Source organism: Cryptomeria japonica, chromosome 6, assembly GCF_030272615.1.
Source record: "Cryptomeria japonica chromosome 6, Sugi_1.0, whole genome shotgun sequence".
NCBI classification, from domain to species: Eukaryota; Viridiplantae; Streptophyta; class Pinopsida; order Cupressales; family Cupressaceae; genus Cryptomeria; species Cryptomeria japonica.
This window is the reverse complement of record NC_081410.1, coordinates 675354757-675365792: the sequence shown is the minus strand read 5'-3', so window position 1 is coordinate 675365792 and position 11036 is coordinate 675354757.

Genomic DNA, 11036 nt, shown 5'->3' with positions numbered 1-11036 from the left:
TGGTTTTGTACAAATCACCATAAATATTGTATTTTGACTATTTTAACATTTTATGTTGATGTAGAAAAACTAATCTTGGGTGAAAATTGAATAATGGATAAAATGGTTGTCATCCTGGCACCAAATTGATTTAAGAAAATATGCCCTTAATGCCTTCAAAATTGTTTTGAAGAATTATAAAGGCATGACGTGACTAAATTAGCACATGATTTACAAATGACAAGGTTTTTAGATGGCCATATCTTTAAGGAAGCAAAGGTGTATGGAAACGCTTCCTACGCTAATCTTGAGAGGATGATTATGCAAATTTCAACTTAACTATTACAGAGATCACAAGAAGCACATAGAGTAGAAATAAAACAACAAACACATAACACAGCGATTATCGTGGGGAAAACCCATATGGGTGAAAAACCCCACACTCAAAAACCTACATAGTATATTAACAAATCAACAAGAGATTACAATACACTTGCAATGCAAGTTCTTACAAGAGCATCACCTCAACTCAAGATTAGAGAGACTTCACTAGCATCCTTCTAGCACCCATCGTTGCAAACCAAACTCCATCATGCAAACTCCTCTCCAAGCCCTTATTATATAGGAATTTTACAACCTGGAAACCATTTGTGGTTTTTCAATACCATGGGCAAAACCTCCATGACATGTGTTTCCCACCCTTGACATTTGTTTTTCCAAGATAAGAAAACTAGGTTAAATATAGTTACTCACGTCCAAACTCTTATCCCCTATTTTTGACCCTCATAACCAGCATGAAATGTGTCATATAATCTATAAAAATGGCCCTCCTATATTATACTATGGACAAGGCATCTTTTAACAACTCTTATACCTTTTTCCAAGGCACCGACACATGGGAAACCTCCCAACTACATTTGGAACAATTTACTAAAAATTGCAAGGTTGAGACACATGTATCTCAACATTCTCCCACTTGTCGAATACCTTGCAAGAGTCAGGGGATCCATATTACCATGGACTCAATAGTCAGGGGCCAAGAGACCCATAAACTCCGAACACCATCTGAACTTCTTTGTGCTCACGGGCTTAGTTAATGAATCAGCAACATTCACCAAAGTTTCTACCTTCTCCAGCTTCACCCTACCATCCTCAACCATATCTCTCACAAAATGATATTGTACATCAATGTGTTTGGTCCTGGCATGAAAAGGTGGGTTCTTCGCTAGGCAGATTGTACTCTGATTGTCACTATAAATTGTCACTGCACCCTATTTAAACTCTATATCTAAACACACTCTCTTAAGCCAAATGGCTTCTTTGCAGGCATGAGTAGCTGCCATATACTGTAAACACATATGCACTAGTGGATCTTCTTCTATCAACATCACCTGCCCAGTCTGAATCCACAAAGCCTCTAATATCCAAGGAATGTTCATTTCCTATTCCATGAAAACATATAGAGTACTCTGAGGTACCCTGCAAGTATCTAAAAACTCTTTTTACTACATCCCAATGTCCTCTTCCTGGATTAGACATGTAACGGGAAAGAACTCCCACTGCTTGGGCAATATCTGGTCTTGTACAAACCATAGCATACATCAAACTTCCAACAGCACTTTGGTATGGTACTCAACTCATCTCTTCCATCTCCAATGGGGATGTAGGACACTGTGAACTAGAAAGCTTTGTTCCCATTGTAACAGGAACACTCAATGGTCTAGAATCTTGCATATTAAATCTTCTCAGAATAGTACTAACATACTTACTCTGGCCTAGCCAAAGCTTTTTGTTTTGTCTATCTCTTACAATCTCCATTCCCAAAATGTGTCTTGCTACACCAAGATCTTTCATATCAAATTTTTCCAAGAGTTGAGATTTTAATTATGCAATCAAACCTTTTCCTTTCCCAATAAACAACATGTCATCAACATACAAGGCAATAACCAGGAAACAATCACCATCAGATTTGAAATATATACAGTGATTAGATTTAGACCGCACAAACCCCAAACTCAATACATATGTATCAAACTTCTGGTACCACATCCTAGGACTTTGTTTTAAACCATACAATGATTTCTTCAACTTACAGACCAAATTACTTTTACCTTTTACCACATAGTTCTCTGGCTGTGTCATATAAATTTCTTCCTCCAAATCTCCATGAAGGAAAGCAGTTTTTACATCCATTTGTTCGACCTCTAGATCATAAGCTGCTACAATAGAAAGTAAGAAATGAATGGATGTCATTTTGGCTACAGGAGAAAAAATCTCACCATAATCTACACCCTCAACCTGGGAGTAACCTTTTGCAACCAAACGTGCTTTGTACTTCTCTATTCTTCCATCTAAACCTATCTTCCTTTTGAACACCCATTTGCAACCAACAGGCTTTCGTCCTTCAGGCTATGGTACAAGACCGTCCCATGTGTCATTCTTCTTAAGAGCTGTCATCTCTTCATCCATGGCAATTTTCCAAGACTCTGAATCATTCATACCAAGAGCCTCTTCTATAGATTTCGGTTCATCAATATTAGCATTCAAAGCAAATATACATCTCCAATCATCAGGAGAATATCCATACCTTTCAGGTGGTTTTCTTTGTCTAGTAGATCTTCGAACAAGTTCAGGTTCAGGTTCTTCTTCCTCTATTGATTCAAAACTCGTAGAACTCTCATCAACTTCCTATCCTTCTAAAGGCCACGATTCAACTTTTTCAGGTGTAGCAGGCAGTTGAATCACATCTTTCTTTTCTTCCTTTTGTTCTGGCTGCACTGTAACAGAAGAAGACTTAATTTCTCTAAAAATAACACTTCTAGAATAAAAAACCTTTTGTGCAACAAGATCCCAAAGCTTGTATCCTTTCACACTATAATTGTATCCAATGAATATACATTTAACAGCTTTGTTATCCAATTTTGTCAGCTTCTTCTTTGGCACATGAGCATATGCCTCACAACCAAAAACTCTCAAATGACTAAGTGAAGGCTTGTGGCCCGACCACACTTCCATTGGCGTTTTATCAACAAGAGCTGATGTAGGAGACCTGTTTATCAGGTAGCAAGCAGTGGCTATAGCTTCAGCCCAGAACTTTTGTTCTAGACCAGCACCACTTAGCATACTCCTAGCCTTCTCCATCAAGGTCCTGTTCATTCTTTCTACAACTCCATTCTGTTGTGGAGAATATGGAGTTGTCTTCTATCTCTTAATGCCACAATCTTTACAAAATGTGTCAAAATCATTGGAGCAATATTCACTGCCATTATCTGTCCTTAAACATTTTATTTTCTTTCCAGTCTGCAACTCAACCATTGCTTTAAATTCTTTGAAACGACTAAAAACTTTAGCTTTACTCTTAAGAAAATAAACCCATATTCTTCTACTGAAATCATCAATGAAAGAAACATAATAAACTAATTTACCAATAGAAGAAACATCAACTCGACCAAATACATCCGAATGGATTAGATCCAAAACACTTGAAGACTTATATGAACTGGAGTAAAACTGAATGTGGTTTTGTTTTCCATAAATACAATGCTCACAAAAATCAAATTGAAGATTGCAATCATTCAACCCATTAACAAGGTTCTTATTTTTCAAAGTTCATAGACCCTTCTCACCTATGTGACCGAGTCTCAGGTGCCACAACATTGTCTTCTCTATAGGCAACTTTGATTCGGTAGATAGAGCACCCTTGGGTACCCAAAAACCATGACCATCTGCTGAGAGAGACACCCTCTCCTTTTCCAACATAGTCTTTATCACATTCTTATCAGAAGTGCTATTGCACTCAACTGTGCATGCATCAAGCTGGTACAATGTACCCATTCTGCTTCCTCTTGCTATTACCATAGCACCTCTCACCATTTTCACACGTGCTTCAGAAAACTATACATGCACACCCGCATCTATTATTTTGCTAACAAATAACAAATTTCTTGCTAGTCCCGGGATATGCAAGACACCATCAAATCTTCTAGTTCTACCATCAGAAAATTTAACATGAACACTTCCACGACCAACAATATCAAGAAAGGAGTTATCACCCAAATACACCTTACCACCATCAAACTTTTCATACTTACTAAACCATTTTCTAATAGGAGTCATGTGGAAAGATGCACTTGAGTCTATCAACCATGCATTGTCACTAGCACGAGTGGCCAAGCTTGCAATAAAAGCATCTCCATCTTTCTTCTCGGACTCAAAATCAGAATCTTACTTCTTCTTCTTTTTCTTCTTTTCTTCTTTACAGTCCTTTTGGAAATGTCCGGGCTTTCCACAATTCCAGCAAATTACCTTGGACTTACCAAGAGATTTTGATCTTCCCTTATTCTTGGACTTAGAATGGCCATTCTGCTTTTGATTCTTGCCTCTTTCTTTTGGTCTTCCTTGAACACTCAGAGCCTCTTTGGCATTCAGAGAAACCTTCCTTCTCATCTCCTCAGAAAGTAGAGAACCAACAACATCCTCCATCTTCAAGACGACTGCAGTGCTCCCTATGGCCATCACAAGGCTGTCCCATGAGTTTGGCAATGAACATAGCATGATTTGGCACCTTTCTTCTTCATCCATTGGTACCCCAACTGAGGTCAACTGAGTCACCAACATATTAAAACTTTCTAGATACTCAGAAATTCATCCACCTTCTTCCATTCTCAAGGAATGCAACTTCTTCCTCAAGAAAATTTTATTCACAAGTGATTTTGCTTGGTAGATCTCGCTTAGCTTCTTCCAAAGCTTCTTCGCAGTAGATTCTTCATGGAGATTAATTAGAATTGAGTCTGCAAGGCACAATCTTATGAGAACTTTAGCTTTTCTATCCATTACATCATATTGTGCAGCTAAAGTTGGATCTGTGAGCCTCAACTTATTCTCATCGACTGCATCCCATAGATCTCGATCAATCAACAGATCTTCCATCTTCAGCTTCCACATTTCAAAGTTTGTGCCAGAAAACTTCTCTACATCAATCCTCCCTGATATACTTGTCATCTTTACAATCCTGTAATATAGAAATGAAATACTCTGCACAAGCTCCCACTCAAACCTTGATTAGCTCAAAAAACCCTATACCCAACAAATAGAACCAAAATTGGCCAGGCTCTGATTCCACTTGTAAGGAAGCAAAGGTGTGCGGAAACGCTTCCTACGCTAATCTTGAGAGGAAAATTATGCAAATTTCAACTTAACTATCACAGAGATCAAAAGAAGCACATAGAGTAGAAATAAAACAACAAACACATAACACAATGATTATCATGGGGAAAACCCATATGGGTGAAAAACCCCACACTCTAAAACCTGCATAGTATATTAACAAATCAACAAGATATTACAATACACTTGCAATGCAAGTTCTTACAAGAGCATCACCTCAACTCAAGCTCAGAGAGACTTCACTAGCATCCTTCTAGCACCCAACGTTGCAAACCAAACTCCATCATGCAAACTCCTCTCCAAGCCCTCATTATATAGGAATTTTACAACCTGGAAACCATTTGTGGTTTTTCAATACCATGGGCAAAACCTCCATGACATGTGTTGCCCACCCTTGACATTTGTTTTTCCAAGATAAGAAAACCAAGTTAAGTATAGTTACTCACGTCCAAACTCTTATCCCCTATTTTTGACCCTCATAACCAACATGAAATGTGTCATATAATCTCTAAAAATGGCCCTCCTATATTATACTATGGACAAGGCATCTTTTAACAACTCTTATACCTTTTTCCAAGGTACCGACACATGGGAAACCTCCCAACTACATTTGGAACAATTTACTAAAAATTGCAAGGTTGAGACACATGTATCTCAACAATATCAACTATGAATATATACATTTGGCTAAAGATGGCTAAAAGAGAATCGTCATTGATTGACCTAATGTTGGATTTGAGATGAGATTTTAAAATTGGGTCAATCAAAAGTAGGGATAACAATAGAAAACAATTTAGAGTCCCATCCTAGATTTTGATAGTCGCTTCTTTGTCAACATGGGAGAAGTCCTTTTTGGAGGAAAAGAGGTCCTTCCAAGGGCTAGAGGAATCCAATGAAGTAGCTCTAAGTTTTGAAACAAGAGAGGATGCACAAACAAAAGTATAATGGATCCCTTCTAAAGGTGCAATGCCCTTGAAAGAAGAGACATGGCTAAATCCAGGATAAATTTTTGAGAAACATCTTCCTTGAGATTCCCACTCGAAGCATCCTCATGATCATGTGAAGCACCTTTCCCATTAGATAGTCCAATCTTGTACACCTCCATGCCAACTGATACATCCTTACAAATATTTGTAGAGGCTTACAAAATATCTAAATCCTTATGGCAATTGCAGTGCTTACAAAGTGGGGAATCTACACCAGGAGATTCCTTCACATTTCTCATTTCGAAATCTAAAATTAAAGTCTAGAAATTCATGTGTTGAACTATCTATCAAAGCAAAAATGAACATTTTTCATTTCACCATAGGGGATGTCAAATTTATTGTTAAAAGAAATTGATTTCCCAAGTTATTAATTTGTCTTGTGATGGTGTTGAAGTTACAAGGTTGCGCAACAATAATTAACAAAAATTAATCTAATTTTTGAGGAAGGGGTTTCTCTCTCAATATAAAATTTTTTATAATAGGGAATCTTTACTAAATCCATGGCCACAATTTATAAATTATCATTTAATCAAATAATTTACTTTGAGGGTATATTTGATACTCTTAATGGCTATCACTTCATATTTCTTCACCACTTAAGACATGATAGTTTCATTAGCATTCCATTTGCTGTTATTTTTTCATTGAAAAAATTCATCGATGAGTATGCCTACCCTGCTATGCATTATGGCCCTATTTTTTCGTTTTATAACTTTCATCTCATCATGACTTCTATGATTATCTCTAATCCTATTTTGAGTGTCCCTAGTTTGTCATTTAAAATTTTACAAGCTAATCCTTCTATTTTATACTTCAAGAATAATAAAATCCCTAATATCATTTGTTGAAGGCCCTTCTCACCCTACCTTGGATATTTTGGGTGATAAGAGTCGTGTTCCCTTCCCTTTTACCCCTAATTATAAGAGAAAGAAAATTGTGAGATTTTGCCAAGATCAAGGGCACAATGAAAAGTATAAAAATAGAGACAATAGAATGACAAGAACAAACTATATTCTCATCAATTGGATTCACCAATACAATGAATATAGGCCTTCTTATATAGGCAAGGCCATATCGATGTACAAGCACACAATCATGATATGTGGCTCAATGAGAAACAAGGGTAGGTAAGGTAGGAGAAATAATATAATATTCCACAAGAGGTGGATGACCCACCGAATGTGGATTGTAACAACAAAACAAGACCACAAAAGGTGGAATTTCTCCTACAATCTATAACCCTATGTGCACACTTCCCTAAGTGTCTCAAATCCAAACTACGAAGAGATGCATTATCCTAAGTTAACTTAAGTAAAGTGTAATAATATCCATAATGAATATTTATTTACACCAACACCCCCCATTAAGTGCAACTTAGGGGAATGAAGACTCAAGTCAACAATACAAGATGGGTCCCGACTACTAGGCCATGATAGGTACCCATGTACAATATGCAAATGCAAGAAAAACTATGCAATGCAATCTCTCACAAATGAAGAAAAGGGGAAAACCCAGTGGGAAAAAACTCCCCCTCAAAAGAGAGATGAATGTACGAAAGAATCTCAAAGAAGAAGGACAAAACCTCAAAGAGGAAAAAGTCCCCCCCATAAGAGAGGAAGCATAAGTTAGCTAACCCCCCCTAATGACACATCTCGCACCCCCAAGAGAGATCGCAACTGTTGGAACTTACTCTCAGTGAAAGGTTTGGTGAATATGTCAGCAACCTGCTCCGCTATAGGACAATACTGCAAATCAATGACCTGCTCCTGAATGAGCTCTCAGATATAGTGCATATGAATCTCGATATGTTTGGTCCGCTAGTGCTGGACCGAGGTCTTTGAGATTGCAATAGCACTCTGATTGTCGCAATGTAGAACTGTCGGTCGTGGAGTGGTGAACCCAAACTTTGTGAGAATCTGCTAGAGCCAAATAGTCTTAGTTGCTTCATTAACAACACCTCGATACTCAGCCTCAGTCGAAGAGAGAGCAATAGCATGTTGCTTCTTGCTCTGCCAACAAATAGGGCCTGAACCAAGGTGAAAACTGTAACCAAAAGTAGACTTATGATCATCAAGATCACCAACCCAATCGGAGTCTGTGTAACCAACCAGGTGAAGTCTTGTGCCTGCTGCATAGTGAATCCCATAGTGATGTGTACCCTGGATGTAATGAAGGATGCGTTTGGCGGCTTTCCAATGAAGCTCATGTGGTTCCTGCATGAAGCGGGAAACCATACAACTGCAGATGAAATATCAGGGCATGTATGGGTCAAGTAGATGAGACTACCCACAAGCTGACGATACAAAGTGGCATCAACTGGTGGAGAAGAGCACTGAGCCTCAAGCTTGACTCCAGAAAGAAAGGGAGTTAGTGCAGGCTTACAATCAGCCATATGAAAGCATGCAAGTAGATCAAGAGCATACTTGGGCTGGGATAGTGTAATCCTGGAAGCTAACTATGAAATCTCTATCCTGAGAAAGTAGTGCAAAAGACCCAAGTCAGTCATAGAAAATCTGTCATGCAAAGCAGATTTGACCCTGCTAATGATGGATGCAGTACTCCCTGTAATGATCAAGTCATCAACATAGAGCACAAGTATCAAGTGAGAGTCATCCTGTCGTAAAATGTAGACATTCAGATTGGAATGACACTTGGTGAACCCTGCAGAGAGAAGAAAGGAATCCATCTTGGCATACCAAGCCCTGGGGGCTTGCTTAAGGCCATAGAGAGATTTCCTTAATCTGCAAACCAAAGAAGTATCTTGGATGAAACCCTGTGGCTGCTCCATATAAATCTCCTCATCAAGATCACCATGAAGAAAAGAACTCTTCACATCCATCTGATGTACAACCCAACCATGAGCTGTAGCAATAGCAAGTGTTAAGCGAATGGAGTTCATCTTGGCTATGGGCGCAAAGGTCTTAGTATAGTCAACACCTGCTACCTAGGAGAAACCTTTCGCAACAAGTCGAGCCTTGTACTTATCCACACTACCATCCACTGCATACTTGGTCCGATAGATCCACTTACATCGAACCATCTTTCTCCCCTTAGGGAGATGGACTAAATCCCATGTGTTGTTCCTCATCAAGGAACTATACTCTTCCTCCATAGCTTGGTCCCACTCAGGAACCCCTGATGCTTCCGGAAATGTTTGTGGATCGGAAGCGATAGCAATGAATTCATGTGGAAGATCATGATGTTGTGATCAAGTTCTTCGTGAATCTAAAGGATCCCCAACAAGAGAACCTGCTAACTCAAGTGTCTGTCAAGCCCAACGAGGTCTAGGTGGAGGTGGAGAATGAGGCTCCTCAACTGCAAGTGGACCTTGCGGAGGTGTAACCCTATGAGTCAAAGTTGAAGGAGTCTCATCATCTGAATCACTAGCATCACTATCCATAATGGAGGAAGGTGGAGGAGGCAGAGAGGCTAAGTTAGGAGAGCTTTCCTCAAAGTGAACACTCCTCTCAATGAACACCTCATGTGTCTCAGGATCCATCAATCTATATGCCTTAACACCCTCAGGATATCCAACAAATATGCAAGGTTGACTCTGCGGTTCCAATGCCTTGCATTTCTGTGGAGGTATGCGAGCCCATGCTGGACACCCAAAGACTCTGAAATGTCTCGCAATCAGTTTCCTACCAGCCCAAGCTTCAAAAGGAGTAATGCCTTGCAAAGCTTTGTGAGGAACCTGATTCTAGATGTGTGTGGCACAACTGATAGCCTCGGCCCAAAAAGTGAGATCAAGAGAACGTGCATGAATCATATAGCTAGCCATTTCTTTGAGAACTCTATTCTTGCGTTCTACAACTCTGTTCTGTTGTGGAGTGTATGCGACAGAATGCTGAAGATCAATCCCCTCAAATTTACAAAAATCCTCAAGTCTTTTGTTCACATATTCCCTTCTATTATCTGTACGAAGAATCTTCACCACTTTCCCAGATTGCTTCTCCACATGAGTCTTGAAGTCCTAAAATCTGTCAAATACTTCACTCTTATGAATAAGAAAGTAGACCCAAGTGAAGCGAGAGTAGTCATCAATGAAGGTGAGGACATAGCGGGCCTTGCTAAATGAAGGTGCTCGAAATGGACCTGCTACATCGCTATGAACAAGTTGAAGAACTTCCAAAGCTCTCCAAGCTTTCCCTTTATCAAACTTCTCCTCAGGATGCTTTCCCATGGAACAACCTGAACATACACCCTCTAAAAAACTGATTCGAGGTAGACCTGTGACCATGTCTTTAGTGTTGAGCTGCTAAAGATAGCGGTAGGTGAGGTAACCAAACCGCTCATGCCATAGCTTACTTTCAGAATTTTAAGCAAGGCCCTAGAAGGTGAACTTGGCACAAAGTGGGAGAATGAATAAAGCCTTGAGTTTTCATTGACTTGTCCCACTACTACCAAGGCATCATCATCAAGTTCCTTTACCACAACTGAATCTAGTGTAAACTCAACCTTTTTCCCATTCCCATAGTGAGTGATTTGGTAGATAGAGAGAAGGTTGGTAGACAAGTTAGGAACATAGAGAACATTCTCAAATGTTCCATCATCCATGTCAACTGAACCTTTCCCTTCAACCTCTACTTGTGTATCATCACCTATGTAAATGTGAGGTACCTTAGATGGCTCCAATGAAGAAAACTGCTCCTTTCTAGAACCCATGTGATATGAGGCACCTGAGTCAAGTATCCACTGTTGTGAAGAAACTGTAGTAGCCACAAATGCTTGCCCTTTTCCCTTAGACTGTGAGGAAGAGGAAGGAGATGAACCCTTCTTTGTGTAGGCGGATGGCAAGTTGATGTTGTTTTTCTTAAGAGGATTAGTTAACTCATCAACTTGTTTTGTGTGGCATCGAAGCTCATCATGACCATACTTCTTGCAATATGCACAAGTTGGCTTATC